This window comes from Martes martes (genome assembly GCF_963455335.1).
Source record: "Martes martes genome assembly, chromosome: 4".
In the NCBI taxonomy this organism is placed as follows: Eukaryota; Metazoa; Chordata; class Mammalia; order Carnivora; family Mustelidae; genus Martes; species Martes martes.
In genome coordinates, this window is record NC_137891.1 from 98,793,751 (window position 1) to 98,815,633 (window position 21,883).

Sequence of the window (21,883 nt, forward strand, 5' to 3'; positions counted from 1 at the left end):
TCAGCCTCCTTGTTCCTGGCATGGGCAGTCTAGTCGGAAGCTACTCTTTTCTCTTGGCTGTTATGATTCCCTCCCCTGTTCATCTTTTTTCAAAAGGCTCTGGGCATATTCCCAGACACCACCTACCTGGTGGTGGCGGGGGTGGGGGAGGGAAATGCAGTAACATTCGCAGTTTCTTAAATAAAAAAAAAAAAGAGAGAGAGAAAGAAAGAGGGAGAGAGAGGTGGCTGTGGCAAGATAGAAATGTTTCTGCAGCAACCTAAGAACTGATTTAATAGTCATAATCCTACCTTGTATTAACAAAGCTCATCAGTAGTCTACAGCTTAGCAAAATCTTTCCCATCTAAAAATATTAGGCTGTGTTGCAAGCAGCTTACTGATCAGTGCAGTGCCCCATCTCTCAAATAATGAATATGGTCCATATTTGAAGTGGGCAGACTGTTCGTTCAAGCCATGGCATGGATGGGTGGCTGTCTATTCTTGGAGCTCTCTGATATTTTCACTGCTTACAGATAAGGTGGTCTAGCTATACGAAGATGCCTGATCACCGTGTCTTCTCTCCCCCTGCCAAACTGCATGCTGAGGAGAACCCAGATCACAACTTATGCTCTGCCAGTTCCCACCAGGCCTGCTTGCTCCAGGGCGGCCTGACAGCCTGCAGCTCTGTTTTCGTTTTGAAGTACGGCCTGGAGCTGTTCACCTTCGCATTGTAAACAAAGACACTGCAGTCAAGAGCAGTTTTTGAATATTACCCGTTTTTCCGTCTAGTGAAACCAGATCTCAGCAACAGCCCTCTAAGTTGGGATGGCTTCACCCCACTTACACCAATACTATCATTTAGGTAAAAACAAAACCCGAAGATGGCTGCAAAGCTGTTCTGTTTACATTACTTCCTATTATTGTCATTTCTTACCATCATAATTAAGTCTCCACTGGTGTACCTCAGTGTTTCTTCAAAGCTATATCTTTTTTTTTTTTTTTTAAGATTTTATTCATTTACCCGACAGACAGAGATCACAAGTAGGCAGAGAGAGAGAGGAGGAAGCAGGCTCCCCGCTAAGCAGAGAGCCCGACGCGGGGCTCGATCCCAGGACCCCAGGATCACGACCCGAGCCGAAGGCAGAGGCTTTAACCCACTGAGCCACCCAGGTGCCCCCAAAGCTATATCTTTAAGGAAGGCTAGTTCTAAATAGGATGAAGAATGGGAAAGGGGGAGGGAAAAAGAGATAAGGTAGCTGGAACTTCAAAAAGTATCTGAAAATCAAAAAGTCCTATGTTATAGAACTATTTTGTGTTTGAATACTCACCATCCCATAAACAGACTTACGCACACCAAGCATGCCAGTGTTTCATTCTTGAACTAATATTACATCTGAGAAAGGTTAGAAGGTCAGATTGACCCATTCTCCAAATAGCACATCCAAATACAGAAGTCTATTTGGCGTGCCTTAAAAACTCAATTAAATATCAGGCCAATTCAATGTGCTATTTTAAAGCACCCATTTGAAGGGCTCAGTGGGTACAATGGGTGACTCTCTTCCATGTGACACTGAAAAGGATGAAAAGAAGCTTTCCAAAGAATCTGGTATCTGGTGCACCCACCACCTCGTGGGTAAGTGTGGTGACAAGCGAGCTGAAAGAACTGCTGTTTATAATTTATGAAGAAAAAGGGATCACAAGCAACCCAAAACAGTTATCAGCCTCCAGGGAAGACAAACTGTTTAATACTATTCATTCAATTTATCCCAACTGGTTTTTACCATCAGAAGCTAAAAAGTTTACTTCCACAAACATATGTTCTACCTACCCAGATGTTAAATAATAGCTTAGCCACACTTCCTTCCCAGGTCCCACCCAATCTTGCTGTCTAGCTCCCGAATCCCTGAGAACTGAAAGCCATCAGAATTGCGCTATGTATAGCCAAGGGATGATGATCAGGATAATACTCATGGAGTGTTACGTTCTTTTAGTCAACACATTGGGGAGGCACCTACTAAGCACCCAGCGCTATCCCAGGAAAGATTTATGAAAGGAAATAAGGGCCCTTACAGTCTATAGATTTCGTCTGACTGAGAGGGTAACCGTAACACAAATGGTTATCATAGAATTTTACTGCTTCTTAAGGAAGAGCCTAGATATTGCAGTCTTAACAGCCTTATCTGGTATTGCTCAGCTTAGGCCTCCAAAAATCAGAGGTTAGGCCAGACATCTTAAGAAACTTGTGATTTCACATGCTATCTAGCAGCTTTTAATTTCCTCAGAAAGGTTTCCTCCTAAGGGTGAAGGATAGACTCAAAGGTAAATAGCAATCATTAGGAAAACAAACCATTAAGAAAGCACAGCTTAGAAGTGAGTAGAGGGACTGGTCTATCTTTCTGCTGGGGAGTACGTGAAGGACTAGTAACCCCCCTTCTGGTACACTACTGATCTTCTGAGGCATTCCCAAATTTCTATGATCTGTCCCACTGTCTCCTCCAGCATACTGTATGTGCAGAATTTTCTGCATATTTCTCAGCTAATACTTAACAACTGAGCAAAAAGATGACTATCAGAAGCTAGAAATTTTAATAAGGTGGACTACTAAGGTGTTGAAACACCTTCCAGGATTCCTACATCTTTTCTAATCCCTTTTTCACACATCTTCTGGCTAATAGATTCCTTCTTCTATAGAATCTACTCTCATCTGCTCTCTTTTCAAAGGGAAGGAAGAAGGTATGGCTATCGGCCTAAACAAAACAGGTGCAAGACCTTGCCTTGATACTTACCACTGATCAATCTGATTCCATTTCGGATGAATCCAAAGAAACAGTTATCAATAAACACCAATGTTTTGGTACAAGAACTATGTAAGTCTACACATCTATCAGACCTTCAATTAGGTAAAAGAAATTTCCCAAAGAAGAACGGTATCCTCTTCCCAACACGCTGCTCTCAGGTACACCACCAGAAAATAATTTATCTCAAGGGACTCAATCTCAGGCCACTGAGTTGAATCCACAGCCTCCTTCAGTCACTTCTTCCATTCCCTAGTGCAGAAACCAGTCTTCTGAGACTCAGCAGGTTTTGGCTGCTCCCTGTCCTCCTTCCCTGTCTCAAGTTTCTTAAGTTCTCAGTTTCCCCAGATGGGGCCTGAGCTGGGGGCGGGGGTGGGGGGAGGGTGACGGCAACCTGACTAATCACAGCACATATCTCCCTCCACAACTCCACCCATCTCTGTCTCAACGGTAATAGGATATAATACGCACACACACGTGTACACACACACACACACACACACACACTGCCAGAATACACTTCTAGAAGAAACAGTCTTTTAAAAAATGGGACTTAACTTGATCTTTCATCAATGCTGGTGGGAGGAAGGGGTGAGGCAACACCAAAGCTCACACTGCCTAGTCACTTAACTGGTGAGGAAGGAACATAAAGCTTGAAAACCTCTGCCAAAGAGCAGTCTTACCCTTATCAGCTACTCCCCCACCCCTCACCCTTCTTATAAGACAATGTACCTCATGGATTTCTATTAGCTCCTATGTTGTATCCTACTCATATAACGAGTAGTATACGATATATGTATTTTTAATATATAAAGTATAAATATAAATTTTGTGTGTGTGTGTATATATTTTTATTTCTATTTTATTTTTTTGTACAGGTGACTGAAGAAATCTAGATTCCTGGAACATATCCATGACTTTAGTGATACACAAAAGTTCCCTTTCAACTCACTCTCCACTCCTACTGTCTCATTTTCCCAACCTTATTCACATTTTCTACATGTAAATACTTTAAAAGAATAGTATAATAAACATCTGTATACCCTCCCTCTACACTGAATCCTCCCATTTCCACAAGTTTCTACCTCTGTATATATACACACACATACATATGCATCCTTTCAAGTGATCCTGCCAAAAAAGATTGCAAACATGAAAACTCGCCAATCAATTCTTCAGAATGAATCTTCTAAGAATAAGAATATTCTCTTATAGAACCACAGTAACATTCTCAAATTTTAAGAATATTAATAAGCCTATCTCATCCAGGCTGTGGTCAAACTTCTCCAATTATCTCAAGAATACCTTTCATGAAGATATGGTATGTGCACAAGGGACTATTACATGGTCATAACAAAGAACGACACCTTGTCATGTGCAGCAACCACAGGGTATTATGCTAAGTGAAATAAGTCAGAGAAAGACAAATACCATATAATTTCACTCGTACATGGAATTTTAAAAAGCAAACAAACAAAAAAAAGAGACAGGGGCACCTCGGTGGATCAGTGGGTTAAAGCCTCTGCCTTTGGCTCAGGTCATGATCCCAGGGTCCTGGGATCGAGCCCCGCATCAGGCTCTCTGCTCGGCAGGGGGCCTGCTTCCTCCTCTCTCTGCCTGCTTCTCTGCCTACTTGTGATCTCTGTCTCTCAAATAAATAAATAAAATCTTAAAAAAAAGAGAGAGAGACAAACAAAAAACACACCCTTAAATACAGAGAACAAACTGGTGGTAGATAAGAGAAGTGGATGGGAGGAGAACAGGGAAATAAAGAAGATGAAGACTTCTCTTGATGAGCACTGAGTAATGTATAGAACTGTTTTATCATTGTACACCTGAAACTAATATAACACTGTGTTATTCACACTTGAGCAATTAAAGAAAAAGAATCTTTCATAGTTATAGACCCAAATGCCTCCCCAACTCTTCCAACTCAGGATGGAATCAAGGTTCACTAAACGCATTTGGCTGTTAGGTTCCTTTAGTATCTGGTAATCTAGAACAGTTCTCCTGCTTTTATTTTATTCCCCTCTGTGGTATTTTTTTCCTGGAAGAGTACAGGCCAGTTGCCTTATGGAATCTCCCATATTCTGAATTTTTCAGATTAGTTCTTTCCTGTAAATTGGAAGTTCAGTTTTGAGGTTTGACTTGGAAGAGATCAAAATTTTGGCAAGAATATTTCATAGCTAACATTGTATACTTTGCATCGTTATCAGGCAGCACATAACATCAGGTTGTGCCATGATCAGTGACACCAAACTGAACCCTGGGTTAAAGTGAGACCATCAGTCTCTGAAAGGTATATTTTCTCCTTTGCAAGTAAAGGTTAAATTGTGGGGTGTTATTTTTCAGCCTGTGAATATCCTGTTCCCTAGTGACTTTACCATCTGTTCATAATCCTTGCCTGAACCAATTATATTGGGGGGGGGGTTGTTACAGAATCATGTTTTTTTCCCTATCATTCTTTGCACATACATTAGCTGGCATTACTTTTGTAAAGAAAAGTTTTTCTTCTCCTTCTTTTACTTTTTTCTTTACTTGTCATTCATATTTTTATTTATTCAATCTGTTACACTAAATTATACAATGAGTACACTCAATGCTCCAGTTGTCCCAAACTGGGCCAGTGGGAGTCTCCTTCAAGCTGACTCTTCTGTTTAAGCACTTCCTTCCTTTCTGGCATAAGATACACCAGATTCACCTTGTTCTTTCTCTGCTTCAGACCTGGAATCAGCCATGTCTCCAAGGAGCCCATATTTCTTTCAGTAGGGAATGTTATTTAGAAAGTAGTTTCTGAGTATTAAATTAAGCTAATTGTTATTAGAGGTGTCAGTGCTAGTAAGTTCTTTTATGGGACAGAGAAATCTTTTTGTTTACTCATGAGTTTATATTGATATTTCCATTTCAAATTTAACATTGCCTTTTTAAAACTTTTAATTTTCCTATTTGTATTTCTTTCCTCTTATGATGACAATCTTGGTTTCTAATAGCAATGATACACTTACTTGTTTTATTCTATAATACACCTAAAACAATTTCAAAATTTTAAGGGTAATATTATTAACAACATGCTACATAGTAAAGTATCAATATTTCACTGAAGTTCTTTTTATCTTTAGAAAATACCTCAAATAGTTCAAGTATGGTTTTCTAGGTGATTATATAATCAATTTGATATGTAGTTAGATTCATTTGTTTCTGTTAACAAGCAATTATAAGGTTTCCTTTTTTCTCTTTAATTTTTTGACATTTTATGAAACACACACCTCAAAGTTTTAAAGGTATAGTCAGAGATGTCTATCTGCCATTTCCAACTCCACCCCCCTCGCCCATCACCATTTTCATTGGTTTCTGGTTTATGTTCATTTCTGGAGATAGAAAAAAAGTATATATTTATACTCTTATTTTCCTTTTCTTACCCAAAAGGCAGAATGCTAAAATATTCTGCACCTTGGCTTTTTTGTTTGTTTTTTCCACTTAGGAAATCACTTTGAATTGGTTCAGAGTATAAGAATCAGTAATTCTTAAATGCTGGGAAGGACTGCAGGTTACTACTATTCACCTTATATGTTTGTAATAAAAAGTCATTAACCTAAAGCCAACCTTGACTTTAAATAGAGCTCAAAGAAATTAAACTGGCAAACCTCACTGCAAGGTTTGCTGGGGTATTCTTTAAGATGGAAATTTGTCAAATGCTTATAAACAGGTAAAGCTGTACACGTCAAATGAATTTTTATGCAAAGAAAAGTTAATAGCGAATGCAAGCAATCCATCAATGGACAGATCTAGAAGGAAGATGGAGTTTCTGACATTTTGGAAGGTGGCCACACAGACTGAGTAAATGCCATCTGTATAATTTCTTAGCCTGCCAAGAAGGAACAAGATTGGAGATGTATAAAAACAATTCTTCCTTCCTTGATCTGGAAGTTTAGCTTACATGAAAGTGAAAGCCAACTACATCTTGCAAATTCAAAGCCTCTACACATACTTGTTTGAGTGAATGAGTCCCACCTGTAAGTCAGAGCAACTTTGAGGGAAGCTATATCCATTGAGAGGTGCAAGACATGCAAATCCTTGCCAAACAGTTTACGGCAGAAGAACTACAAGCAGTTCCATAAAAGCCATAGCTGAGTTTACCTAGATGTGCTTTCTAAACTCTAGACTAACACCCAGCCAAGGTTAATAAGACAGAAACCCTATTAGTTTTTTAGTTACCATCCACTGCTTCCCATAAAGTATAGGCTCAAGGGAGTAAAAAGTCATCAAAACTCAACATTATATAAAGATATTAGACTTTAAAGACCTAATACTGAACAGTGACTATGTAGTAACAGGTATTATATCCAAATGTGGGTGGGTAAACAGGACCTTTCAGAATCCACTCTGCAGACACATAGTTTCAATTTCAAAAAACAAGTCAAAATCACTTTTTAAAGATTCAGCTGCAGGTGGCTTTAGTTTCCACAGCTGTTAACAAAACACAAAATACTAAACTTCTAGGAGACTAGAGACACAAGGACAAGAATCTGACCATTGGTCACATCAAAAACATAACTATATTTTTCATTCTAGAGAGATAATGTTTGCCATCTCTTCCTGGCATTCTAACTTGAGATATGTATGTTCATTTTTAGATAAAAGTCTCAGGATGAAATCATGACCTCAGATAAATGAGTAAGAAAGAAAATGGTGAAAAGAATTGTTGGCTGTAATGTCTCTGGGGCTATTTAAAAATAAGAACTACCCAGGGGTACCTGGGTGGCTCAGTGGGTTAAAGCCTCTGCCTTCGGCTCAGGTCATGATCCCGGGGTCCTGGGATCGAGCCCCGCATCGGGCTCTCTGCTCAGCAGGGAGCCTGTTTCCCTTCTTCTCTCTCTGGCTGCCTCTCTGCCTACCTGTGATCTCTGTCAAATAAATAAATAAATGAAATCTTTAAAAAAAATAAAATAAAAAAATAAAAAAAAGAACTACCCAGATACCTGGGTGGCTCAGTCGGTTAACTGTTTGACTCTAGATTTTGGCTCAGGTCATGACCTCAGGGTCTTGAGATCAGACCCTACATTGGCTCTTTGCTGGCTGTGGAGGCTGCTTAAGATTCTCTTGCTCTCCCCCTCCTTTACCCCCCCACCCCATGCACTCGCTCAGTCTCTCTCTTCAAACAAACAAAAGACAAAAAGCAAACAAAAATCAAACAAAAAACCCCAAACACACACCAAAAAACCCCAAAACAAAACTACCTATTGCTCCAGAATGAATACAGGATAATCCCCTCACTCTATTTCCCAGACCAGAATACAAAAGTGGAGTTTTCCTGACCCATGACTTTCTTAACGGTCATTTTCTAATGAGTAAAGTGGATAGAAGCACAAGGATAAAGACCTCTAGCTTTAGGTTGTATCTCAAACTAAAAGCCAAAATCAAATCTGGTATAGGAGGAGTTACTCAGCACGTTTTATCAATAAATAACAATGCGAGAACATCACTGATCTCAGTATTCTTCAAACCATTTTTGTTTAAATGTTGGCATACAAAGAACAAGTAAAATCACCTGTGAGCATCACATCAGGACTTTTACTTACTGCTGATCATAAATTTGAAATCCACATTTAAACCAGTATTGTAAAAACAAAGGTCCTGTGAATGCATGTATTTTTTTAAAAATATTTTTATTTTATTTATTTGCAGAGAGAGAGAAGACAGAGAGAAAGCACGAGCAGGGAGAGCGGCAGGTTCCCCGCTGAGAAAGGAGCCCGATGTGATACTCTAGCCCGACGTGATACTCCTAGGACCCTGGAATCATGACCTGAGCCAAAGACAGATGCTTAACCAACTAAGCCACCCTGGCATCACCTGATTGCCTAGATTTCTATGACGTTCTAGTTTAAGCACTCTGCTTCAACATCAGTGGCCCACAGATACGACTTCTTTACAGAGGATTCCTTACAGAGGATCTGTATTTTCAAGATATTTTACAATCTTTGAGTGCAGGATTTACTCTTCACAGATGAAAAAAAAAAAAAAGAACAGGGGTGGGGATTAAGTGACTTGCTGAAGGCAAATTTGCTAACAATGCTGAGATTAAAAAAAAAGGAAAAAGCAAGGGAGCAAAAAGTCCCTACAGGTCCAGTACTATTATCCTTCTTTTGGAATAGGCTGGGGGAAACAGCAGCTTTCCTCTGTATTTTCAAGAAGTCAGTTACAGAATAGTCTACTATTGCACAGAAGCTCTCTGAGCTTCCAGATGAACACTTGTGAATCTAGGGATGGAAAAAGAATTCTTTCTGTTCCAAAATCTGCACTGATTTTGGGAGAAGTACAATGATGCAAAGAAATATATTAAAGTTGCCAACAAATTGCCTTGAGGGGTATGGTTCCTTGGGCTGGAAAGGGTGAGGAGGGAGTAAGAGCCCAAACACTGTGGAAGCAAAAAGCTCTGTGCTGGCATGTATGTCCACTGTCTTCTGGTGGCAGAATGGGGAGGAGGAGAATGCACAGGCAATCTAATCCTGACCACTAGGATGAGAGAAATGACCCCAAAATGTCTTGTAGGCATCAAGAGCAATGTAGAAATTCCATCTGCATTTATTACACAAGGAGATTTTCAAATTTGGTATGGTTAAAACCAACCAATGATTTTTTTTTTCATCATCTGGGAAACCTATTTTCATAAGAAATGACCATACTTTAGGGGCACCAGGTGGCCCAGTGGGTTAAGCCTCTGCCTTCAGCTCAGGTCTTGATCTCAGGGTCCTGGGATTGAGCCCCACATCGGGTTCTCTGCTCTGCAGGGTGCCTGCTTCTCCCTCTCTGCCTGCTGCTCTGCCTATTTGTGACCTCTCTCTCTGTCAAATAAATAAATAAACTCTTAAAAAAAATGACCATACTTTAAAACATGCAACAGAGAATACATTTTAAATGTGTTTTTTAAAGCAACTTATTTATGTTGTGCACAATGGGAACATGGGCATTTTCCCTCTCACAGACAGCACAATTAGAGTATATGTCCTTAAACTGAGAACTCCACCAGGTCCCTTTCTCACCTGTGGCGTGGTATTCAAACAGTATCTACTCCAAGTCACCCTGCATCTTCTAACATGTCTGAAAGATCTGGCAAAGTCAGATTTTTCCAATACAAAACAAGTTCTCTGACTTTACAACAACTAAAAAATAGTTCTTATATGGTTATTAATTTTATTGAAGTATTCTGGATTTAAGCAATATGATTACTGAATTTTGATTTCCTATCTATGGTAGGTATTTAAACTACTCATTTAATGAATGAAGAAAACATTCTGGCTATACGGTTTTTAGGATAATTTTTCCAAAAACTGAGTAGCAGGTTTTAACTATATAGCTTACATGCTGAATAGAACCTTAAACAGTCCCAGGAAGTGAGGTCTGAAATTCCTCTGATCATTCAAAGGGCTTCTTTAAAAATAGAAAATAAATTGGTGGTGTGATTCTATTCCCCTAGATTAGGGAGCTTTGGTTTTTAATGGATCATTGAGCAAACATCGAGACATCCATATACTAACAGCAGGTTGGAAGGTTTCATAGCAGAACAGCTTTTCCATATGCTGGACAAACTGGGGCAGTTACAATTGGAATCATCTAGAGCCTCCAGTCTCCTCTGGCAGGGGACTATGGGGTCTGTTCTTTAAGGGGCTCTGAATGTATAGCAGTTTGGCTTAGAAGACCTTGAATACACCACTTTTTCAGCAATCCCTCAGTGTGAGTCTGGAAAGTTTCCCTTAGATCTCTGGAAAGAGAAACAAGAATTCCCTGTAAAGATCACCCTTCAAGAGGTCTTGATCTGTAGTTACGCTAATGATCAGATTCCAGGGAGGTAAAGGTAGAACTGGCACAGGGCTCTGGGTGCTCACTGTGCTCCAACCTCTATTTTGGTCGTGTCATTTCTACATAATTCTTTTCCGAGTGTCCCAAATGAAATTTCATTCATACTTCTACAGTATATGTTATGCATGGTACTAACTCTAAGGCAGGGTTTAGCCATTCATTCAAGTCAAATACCAACTCTTCCAAGGACAGAGACAAATTAATATTGGTATACATAAAGCAAAGCTTTATCTGCCCTCCCCTTTTTATCCAGAGTTCTGTCTGGTAATAAAGGAATAGTGGCAGACCCTTATGGAGTAAAAAAGAATCTTCTTTTTCCTTTTTTTTTTTTGGCGTGGGTCTCAAATCCACTCCCTTTGGCTTAAGGCTACCTGGCTTGCCAGCTCAACCACCTTTCTGAGTTCCGCCCTACTTTGTTTCCTCTCATCTCTCTCCAGTCTTTTTACTCCTTGGCTATTTCCTCAGTCCCTCATCAATCAGCTCCTTCTGTGAGGCTATATGCTGAAGCCAGAATTTCGCTAAAACGTCCTCTCATGATCTTTATAATTTTACTACACTCTTAGTCTAGGAATTGATAATATAAATTATCGTGTTAAGAAAATTCTCATCTTCTGACCCAATTTTTAATCCACTGAGTCCAAGAAGCTCAGTTAACCAGAAATCAAGAGGTGGGAATGGGAACAGCGTCAAAATAATTCAAAGAGCGCAGACTCAAGAAATGCTATTGGTGTAGTGGAGGCTTAGCAATTCCTTGCACTTGCTTTTTTAGAGGCACCCTCAAGTTCTTTGCAAATGGCCTTGGCTATGCAGAAGAAGAAACTACAACCCAATGTGGCTAGGAGAGAACAGTCGCAAACATCCAACTCATGGCCTGGCCTGATCCTAACCACCAGGTTCTCAATTCTAGGCAAGCGTTCTAGGTTTTTAGCCTGGGTTCATGGATGGGCGCCAGGCTGCCAACTCCCCTTATATGTGAATTGTCATATATACACACATACATATTTACATTAAAATGTGTGTTTATTTTTCTGGAAGAAAAACACAGTTCTGATAGGGCTCCAAACCCCAGATGGTTAAGAACCACTGCACTTGACTTCTGTGACCCGAATAATAACCTCTCAAGAATGTAAACTCCAGAGGATATGGATCTTTGTCTTGTTCACTGTTGAATCCTAAATGCCCAGCACAGGTCTTCAGATATAACAGTAGATGCTCAACCCTGAGCTGATAGAGCTGAATGATTTCTGGTCACAGTCTATGCTGAATATTTTGGAAAAGAAGAGTAACCCTAGACTATTTTCAGGACCTCTCACATGGGGCACAAGATTTTTCCTCAGGGCCAAAGTCATTCAAGGTAGATGGGAGCTACATTACCATCCCAGTATCAGATTTCATAACAATTTTGGTCAGTCTTGCTAGATAATTTAAAAGGCTGGTTCTTTTTTTTTTTTTTAATTTATTTTTTTTAAAAAAAGACTGGTTCTAAATATGGAATCCTTCAAGTTTAAAAGCACATACTATCCTATTCTCCACTTGCCCCATCCCTCGACTCTTACCCATTCTGATTAAGGAGATCTAGGTTAGGGCCCTGAAATGAATGTTTTGAAAAGCTCCCTAGGTGACTGATTCCTTCTGTTCCTTCCACTCCACGAGAAGTACTCATCGAAGACAATCTAAGCAGGATCTGAAAAAGCAAACCCAAGCACAGTGAGTTCACCAGGCTCTTGATAAAGCAACTGAAGGCATACAGGGAACAACCGGGTTAGACACATCTCGTTCAGAGATAAAATAAATACAGCAAAGGAGGAAGAAAATCTGCCTCTTTAATACCAACTCCATCTGTCAGGTACAGCCAATCCATTAAACAGATCTACAGGGTTTAGGAGAACATGACAAAGAGCTTGTCATAGGAAGAGAGACTGTATTTTTACAATGGCTTGGTCCAAAATCAGTAAGAATTGGCAAGGTGCTCTCATTCCAAACATGCCCAGTGTTCAGCTAATCCCCTCCCTGTGGAGTCAAAAAAGAATGTGCAGAATTCTGAACCCTCTATTCCTCAAATAGGAGGGGTTCCTTCTTCTGAATGCAAGGGTTGAAACTAATCTCATCAACTCTCCACTCCTAATTACAAACTAGGTAGACGAATGAGATGCCTCCCAACATGGGTGCTCTCCATCTAACCTTTATGATTTGTAAATATCCTTTACCCCATCTCACAAAAGCCATGCCTCTGCCAACCTCAATTTATTTCCAACTGGCAAACAAGAGCAGAAACCACCCCCAGAGTAATGTTTTCCTCAGGGAAATCCTGGGGAAGGGTGCAATAAGGTCAGTGCCTCCAGCATGCGTTTTCCCTGGACTTACAATACAGCTTATTACATTTAGAACATCATGTTCCCAACCAGCTTGGTCTCTTTCTGTTATAAATCTGAAGTAAACAGATTCTACAGCAGCTACAAGTCTGTTACCAAGGCCACTGTATTGATCAGTATAATTAACATTCACAATTCATCTAGTCCAGCATGACAAGCCAGCTGGGCTACTCTCCATAAGAACTGAACACTGGGAATCTTCATGTCTTGTGTGCTAAGAAGTCTGGTGGTCTGAAGCTGGGCCCTAAAAACTCATAGGAGACTACCTGGCCACCCACAGGAAACTGAATTAGTTACCAGAACAATCAAACACATCTGTCTTTTTTATGAAGTGCCTATTTCTACCCCCAAAACTACAAAATTCTGAAGGTCTCGCTTTCCCCTGAATCCTGCTTACATCACATACTTAGGGAAACAAAACACACAAAATCCTCAATGCCAACTAGAGCCTGATTCCTGGTTAGGACAAGCACTGGCCCAGTTCCCAGAAGACTGTAACTCTGAAGAAGGTGTCTTTCAAAGACAAGGGCATATAAAGCTTTTGAAGATGGAGCTCAGCCATTGGTTCAGAAGAGGCAGCTAGGGTTGCAGAAGGAGAAGAATCAGAAGTTTGCCCACTGTTGTTTATTACTTTTAGGACTCCAACATAAACTCAAAAATGAAACTGTTCAACTCACTGCTGGCCCTCAAATCCCAAACATCCTAAGAGTAAGCCTCTGTTCCTTAAATCAAGAGCATGTGTAAACCAGAACACCACTTTCAACTTAGGGCAGTGTTCCTAACGCTAAGGGTTTAAAGCTTGGTGGGACATCAAATTACCTTCTCATTACATGTAAGGATATCCCGAAGCTTCTAGCCTACTGCCCTGTGGTTTAAAACTTGATGGGACATCAAATTACCTTCCCATTACATGTAAGGATATCCCTAAGCTTCTAGCCTACTGCCCTGTGGTTCTTGGCTACTCGGCTAAGAAGCTGGAGGCTTTGTATCTCAACAGTCTCCTCCCTTACCTCCTATTTCAGGCATTATAAAGAGATCTACTAAGCTGTTGGAAATTCTTATCAATTTCTCACCTGCAGTTTTTGGCATTTCCATTATCATGAGAGGGTATATCCATTACCATGAGAGGGATCGAGTTAAAAAAACAACCTTTTGCCAACTGAAAGGGACAGGGAGCCAAAGCAACCAAGTGAGTCCAACTCACTTTCTCATAGTGATAATCATCTCACAATATTTTCCTCCATAAACAAGTACTGACAGTACTCATATGCCAAGCACTGCTATACGTAAGTGTGAGATAGGTCCTTGCCCTCAGTACGCCTGGGTTACAGAAACCAAATGAAAATTCAGATTCAGGTATCAAGTCAGTCCTAAAAATAGTTTTGAGAAATACTACACTGAAATCAAATCTATTTTTGAGAGATACAGAGGAACAAGTTATTTTGTTTAGTTTTGATGGTGTAGCACGTGAGTTCCCTAAACACTCCTGAGAATCAGCTCTGAAGCTTTGGAGGCACCACGCTTCATATGAAGGGCAGAGGGTATGAGACAGTATAAGAACCCCTGGAAGGTGCTGAAATGCTGGTTTCAGTATGCCTAAGTTCCTGAGTTGAACCCTCAAGGCATTGATAATGAGTCTCTTGGGAAGCTGAGGAGCATCCCAAAGAGGGGGCCGGCAAAGAACACCAACAACCTCAGCTTTGTTTCAAGGACAAACTGCAAGCTGGAAACAATCTCAGCAGTTTCTGCATCTGTAAAGAAAAGAGACACTATGGCTGAAAGACCTCCGCTTCTAAATCAGGGTTTTTAACCCAGGATCCACAAATGAGTTTCAGGAAGTATCCCAAGTCCTCTGAAACTTATGCAAGTTTTTGTGTTCCTGAATTTTCCCAAAGAACTGTAATTTTCATAAGATTCTTAAAGGGACCTATGACTCAAAAGATTAAGAACCATTGTTCTAGAGTTTCTAATCCAGTGACTATCTCAGAAGCATCCCTCAAACTGGCAAAAGGGAAACCTATTTCAGTTCTCTACCTTCCATACAGACTCACCTACTTATTGACCTCTCTCCTAAAAGGAGAAACAGAGATGAGGGTGTGCATTTTGAAAATTCAACGCGAAGAGCTCTTTTCTACATCTCCAAAATAAAGCTAACCATCCTGAGAGTCCAAATAAATCTTTCTTAAGACCTCTGAGGAGGGAGGTGGCCAAAAAGGGCAGAGCAGAACCATGGTCCTACTTACTTTTCTAGTAGGTCCCGTTTTTGGTTTTAGGATCCTAAGATCATGATGAACACAAAGCTACAGCCCCAAAACTCTGACCTGAGATCAAGCCAGTCCTGGGGGAAAGAAATAAAGTAATTCCCATTATGTCGGCGGAAACCTGTGCCCCAAAGGTTCACCTTAATTAATAAGTACCACAAGAACTGGAAACATTTACAAACAAAACAAAACAAAACAAAACCCAGAACTTCCAAAATCCTGACATTATTCAAACCACAGTGCAATGGACAGCTTCATTCAGGAGATGGAAATGAAACATGGTAACACTCATCTCCTCTGGGCCTTTAACCCCTCCCGCGCTCACTCACCAATTCCCCATCTAGCTCACAGAGCTGTGCACCACTGCGGATCAGCACATTAGCGTTTTCCTTGGCACCTGGAACACACAGCATGCTCAGCGGGATTCCAATGACGCCACTGTACACGCACACTCTTCAAGAAAGAAAAGAAAGATATACAAAAGGGCCTTTTCTAGTTGGGCAGTTTTTCAGATTGTAGAGAACTATGCCTGAGGCAGGTCCAAGATGAACAGCGTGGAACAGTGGGCAGTCCCAAGCCCTCCTGTTCAAGCCTCGTTCCACCACACGACTGAGTACCGGGTGTCCACTTTAGCAGTGAACTGGTTTGGGCTGGTGAAAGAGAACATTTTCAGCCCATTAAGCTCTACAGGTAAAGTCCAGAGGCATGTCAGCTGAGGTACTGGGACTTCTGTGGCAAGAAAGCAGGAGCATGCTGGGCCAGTCCTACATTTGTGTTTCTTCAAAGTCTTTTCTTCCTCTCGACCACAGGATTCCAAATACTACCGCTTACCAGTGGTTCATTATGCTTTTTCACTTTGTGGCCCGTTTGCATAGTAAATGATTAAGTCCCACTGTATATTGCTAAGTAGCACCAATCATTATACTCATTCTGAGATTAAGGCACCGGACTGAATCCTTTGGAAAAAACTGAACAGAGATAGGAAAAAAATGAGACCAGTCTCAGTGTCAACAAAAGCACGGGTATTCCATCCTAGTTCTGTAATTGCTTCAGAGCAAAGGCCACACACTTCTGCAGGAGAAAATCAGTTAAATGTAATTAGGAGCAGGCTGTTTAGAGCAAAGAGAAAGAGTACCTGAGGGAGGCACTTGGAATACACAGGGATGGGATCTAATGGTGATTATATAAAAAGATAAAATCACACCTCCAAAGGGTCTTTGGAATTGTTTTATGTAATTCAGGGATTCTAGTTTGGGAAGACTCCCAGATGATTGCAGTTTGAGAAAATAAACTCCTGGGCTCAGCTAGCCCACTGTCTGAAAGGCACCCACCTTCTACAGGTGCACTGTGTGATGTGAAGGGTGGGGGAAGAGGGGTCAGGTAGAGCACGCCCCATTTCTATCACAAACTCTTTGTTCTCCTGTTGTCTGCGCACCTCTGAGAAGTCCACTATTTTAGTGTTCAATAGGTTTAAGCCCTACATAAAATAACATTTTTCTCGCAGAAAAATTTTTTCCTGTTGAAAAGACATTCCAAGAGAAACATCTTTGTTTTGGCTCTTTAAGACCATTTCAAAATTCCATATAAACCAGAGTACTTTTCAAAGTTTACAGAGGCAGTCACTGAACAGCATGGTGGGACGACAGGTCTAAACCAGAACTGCACCAGGCACGGGAAAAACATGGTCACTCTAGTTATAAAGAAACAAAAGCGCTAAGTAAATTTACTAAATGCTAATCCCCTCAGCAATCCTGTAGTACTATCATTATTCCTCATTTTACAGACAAGAAAATGGAGGCTCCACAGGTTAAGTCACTTGCCCAAAGTCACATGGTTTTTGGATGCTAGGGACTGAAGGTAAACCCGACTCCAAAAATCAAGTGCTTAATGTACATTGTACTCCTCAGTTTTAGGAACAAAAAGGGGAAGTTAAAGAGATCTTATGTTAACAGCCAAGCAAGAGTGGGAGAGCAAGAGAACTACCTGAATGAGTCAAAGGGAAATATGGAATTGTAAGAGAAAAGGTGACCATACTTTTATGTGAAGTTTTAACTGCTTATCATATTCAAGATGCTGACATCATTTACTGACAAGGGTAGGAAAGACAATTTGTGGTAAGAATCTTGTTTACAGGTCATAACTACTTGAGGTGGCAGAGTAAATTTATGAAGAGTCACAGGCAACTAGAAATCTACAAGATTCTATGTATCAAAATATCCTTCATAAATAACCTTACAACAATACATAGGGAAACACATACTGGACCCAAATGATACCCCCCCCCGATAAAATTAAACATAACACGACTGTAATCTTGCCAGCAAGGGATCTAGACAATGAATAGATTTCTGTTACAAGATAAAAAGCTAAAGGAATTCAGAACAAAGTAATTTGGAAACCAGTGTCTAACAACCAAATAAGAAAACGAGATAATCAGTACCTGTGGAGAAATCCAAACATGATCTTCTTATACCCTTGACTTCTGTCTGAAGACTGTCCCTAAAACAGCAACTGTCCTGAAGAGAATCAAGAGATCCTAATAATGTAGAGAAGATAGGAAATATCCACCTATCAAACCTCTTCTTGGTGAATCCCAAGAAGTATCGGTGCAAATTCAGTAACACTGCACCAAGAATTAGCCATAACATAGCCCTGATGAGAAGAGGAGCAACCTGCATTCCACCCGACAGGTTAACAGCTAAGTAGGACTCACTAGGGCGCTACTTGCTCTCACTAGCTCACCCTTTTGATAAACTGAGGCTACTATATGTGCCTTACTCAAATAAAGAATATCCTACAGGGGCACCTGGGTGGCTCAGTGGGTTAAGCCTCTGCCTTCGGCTCAGGTCATGATCTCGGGGTCCTGGGATGGAGTCCCGCATCAGGCTTTCTGCTCAGTGGAGAGCCTGCTTCCTCCCCTCTCTCTCTCTCTCTCTCTGCCTGCCTCTCTGCCTACTTGCGATCTCTCTTTGTCAAATAAATAAATAAAATCTTAAAAAAAAAAAAAAAGAATATCCTACAAACAAAAGTAATTGTGTGTCTTCTCTTTTCCCCTACTGCTGGTGGTAAAAGTCTGTCTGCACAGATCTTAAGTTTAATGCCTAAAGTATCACTCTGGAGAGTACCCCCTCTTAAATATTTAGAAGTACAGAGTGTCCCCCCAGTAAATGTTCAGAAGTGCAGAGAATAGCAAATGCTCTGACAGGCTTCCAGAGAAGTCTATCTTCGGAAGTTTCATCAAGCTGGAGATTTGGGTTTACTCTTAGAAAAAAATAAAATCAACTTGATACAATGTCTATTTCCAAAGTCCAAGGACAGCTCTCACTCCTGCAATACAAAGTAGCAAAAAGAGGGATAAATACCCAGTGATTATGGGGAACTAGCAGGTTTATGGGTCTACTAATAACTGCCAACATTAAACAAGGATCCTCTTTAGTTGCGGCACAATGTACACTACCCTTACAACTAAGGAACCCCCTTTCCAGGGCGCCTGGGTAGCTCAGTGGGTTGGGGCCTCTGCCTTCGGCTCGGGTCATGGTCCCAGGGACCTGGCATAGAGCCCCTCGTCCGGCTCTGTGCCTAGCGGGTGGGGGGGCTGCTTCCTTTCCTCTCTCTCTGTCTGCCTCTCTGCCTGCTTGTGATCTCTGTCAAATAAATAAATAAAATCTTAAAAAAAAAAAAAAAGGAACCCCTTTTCCCACCCCAATTTTCCTGGCAATACAATCTGAAATCAACAGTAACAGTTATAAACAAGTCTTACCATGTGACTCATACTACAGCTGTTAATACTGTCCCATGAAAATCTCCTTTAGAACTCTGGGTCAGCCAAAGCTGTCTTCCCAGGTAAACGGTACATGTATTACCTGCCACATCGCTAACTCGATTCCCTTTATCATCTGACTCCTAGGAGGGAAAAGTTGCATGTGATGATCAGCCTCATCAATTATCTTAGTCCTCAGGGTTAATATTTTTTCCCTTCCTTCTACAGTTTTGACATTTTCTTTTTTTAAAGATTTATCTATTTATTTGAGACAGCGAGTGAGCGCATGGGTGGAGGGGAGAGGAAGAAGCAGGCTCCCCACTGAGCAGAGAGCCCGATGCAGGACCTGATCCCAGGACCCTGAGACACCACCTGAGCCAAGGGCAGAAGCTTAACCAACTGAACTACCCAGGCACCCCTAGTTTTGACTTTCTATCTATATTGTATGTGTCTTGTGTGACAAGCCATTTCAAATGCTCACTAAAAAGAGGGATACTAAGTGTACTAATAGACTTCCTTAAAACCAGTTTTGCAATCTTATCTCCTAACATGCACCTATCTCTACCTGTTCCAAATGAAAAGCACTCATTTGGTAGATGAGGAAACTGAGATACAGAACCTCACTTGCTTAAGGTAGCACCCATTTAGTTGACTTCCTGACACCTAGATCAAACCTTGAATCAAACCAACAAGTCCTATTAACTTCACAGTACTGTGGTAGACCCTGGGGCATACAAAACTAAGTTACAATTATAGTTGAAGAATCTCAATCTTTGCTTCTAAATGATGGACATCTACTCTGCCCCCAAAGTGAACAAAATTTCACCAGTTACACTGGAATCTGACCTAAGGACCATCAAGGTCACCCTAAAGTGACCTACAGCCTGACTGGCACCTCACTTCCTGAGGGGCCCTGGGGCTTGGAATGATCTAAGGATTACTTTACAGCCACACTGGAATCCTCACAGGGTAAAGCCGGCACCATCTGAAGAGGTCTTTTTCTTATATCATTCAGAACACACCATACTGCATTTTTTCTCTTTTCTCAAGCTTTCTCACATTATCCACACATGGCAGAGGTACAAAAGTTACTTAAGTCATAATGTCCAATTCAGTTGTTCTGAAAAAACGGATCACCTAGAACTTGCTATGTGACCTTGACCAGTCCTCAGTCAACTCATTAACTAAATAAATGCCTTTTATCATCACTAGGGGAAGGGTAATTAGTCATCATAACTCACTTTAATACAAAGTGCTGTGTAAATGCTAAACAACAAACCTCAGGCAGAGCAGGATTAATAAGAAACATGGGGGTACATTTACCAACAAAAGGAAACTTATAATAGGGTCTTCCCACATTCCTGGCAGAGACTGCTCATTTCAGCTAATGCGATGACTCTTTAAAATCATTAGCATTTGGCTTGACAAGAGTACACAAGAACAATATTCCTCCTGGGAAAGAAAGAGGAAAAGGAATATTTATTCTTGGTAGATGGTCCTACAGACTTCTCAATTACTGGTTAGCTAGGTGGGCAATTAATATTTGAATACCTACTACATGCTAGGTATAGAGCTAGGCACAATACATACACTGGTGAACAAAAGTCCCTGCCTTTATGTAGTTTACAATCTACAATACAAACTTTGCCTTACTAATAAGTGGCACTTGCAAGAACATGGTCTTACTAACATTAAGGCACGTAAGAATACAGACGCTTAATCCCTGAAGCTACTAGACAAAAGAGGATAGGCTAATGGGGAGAGAAGAGTTCAGGGAATTAGGGTACCAGGGCCTCCCCCTAACTCATCGTAAGTATTACCCTTAAGCATTCTTAGAAAGGCTGTGCCTGTGATTCCAAATAGTCAGATTACGGTTACTGCCCCAACAAAGCAGTCAACTGAACTGAAAGCGCTAAAAATAAGTTAATCAGACTCCAAAGAATCAAAAGATCTTCTACTACCTTTTAAAGGCATTCTACTGGTACATTTCTCAATTTTGTGGGAAAAGAGAGCTACAGCACACAATGGCGACCCGTCTTTTCAATCCTGCATTTGATTTCTGGAGTGGTAGATTAATCTACTTTAAAAACAAAGTCATCCCTCCCACTATGACAGCTTAACTAAATCAGGTAAAGGAGCCTCAAGGACTCTATTCCTGCAAACCATGTATGCAGCTTACACAAGCACTGCATCCCATCAAACACCGCAGGCAGAGGCAGCCTTGAAACACTGTCTTTACAGGAGGGAAATATTTATCCAGCTTCTCACTGGTTTCAGAAAGGTCACCTCTCTGCAAAGATTCTCCCGTCTACTGTTAACTGGGTGCCAGGTATGTGGAAAGTCAAGATGTGGTTGACAGCAAATGCTCACAAAGCACTTGGGATCCCAATTCCACCGTTCAGAGAGCTAGTTAGGCTAAAATCACCAAAGGCTGCTATTTAATCTTTCACGACAAGAGAATTAGTAGGGTGTCCTTTGAGCTCATCCCGCAGCACAATAGACTAAACTTGTTCTGCCTCAGTTAAGTGCGGTAAAGAATGAGCAATCCTTCCTTACCACCCACCGCTCCAACCCACCCAAGCTCCTTTCTCAAGGGATGCCTAAGTGATCTATTCACATGACTACGATCAACCTGTATCCAAGACAGGGTCTGCTGTCACCAACCTCCAAACGTTAATATCTTACATATGTCGAAGCAACTGGACGACCGTAGAAGGTGAAAATCATACTTTCCTTTTCAATCTCACATTGCCCTCGCTGCTTTCACCTAGTATAAAAGAGCTAGCTCCATGTATTTTTTTCCTCTTGCCTCCAAGCTAGCACGCAGTTGCTGGATAAACCAGACACTGCTCCCAAAGA

At 40.9% G+C, this 21,883-nt stretch overlaps 1 protein-coding gene across 3 annotated transcripts in view; it reads right to left on the bottom strand.

Moving 5' to 3' along the window:
• AHCYL1 (adenosylhomocysteinase like 1) overlaps window positions 1-21,883 on the bottom strand; it is a gene marked incomplete at its 3' end in the record, with an annotated part of 41,230 nt that overhangs the window by 18,518 nt on the left and 829 nt on the right. The window contains exon 1 of one of the 3 annotated variants that reach the window (XM_080799967.1): window positions 2,766-3,048. The exons of the other annotated variants lie outside the window; for them this stretch is intronic. Of the gene's footprint in view, window positions 1-2,765; window positions 3,049-21,883 lie in introns of those variants that run through there. 3 annotated transcript variants of the gene reach the window in all.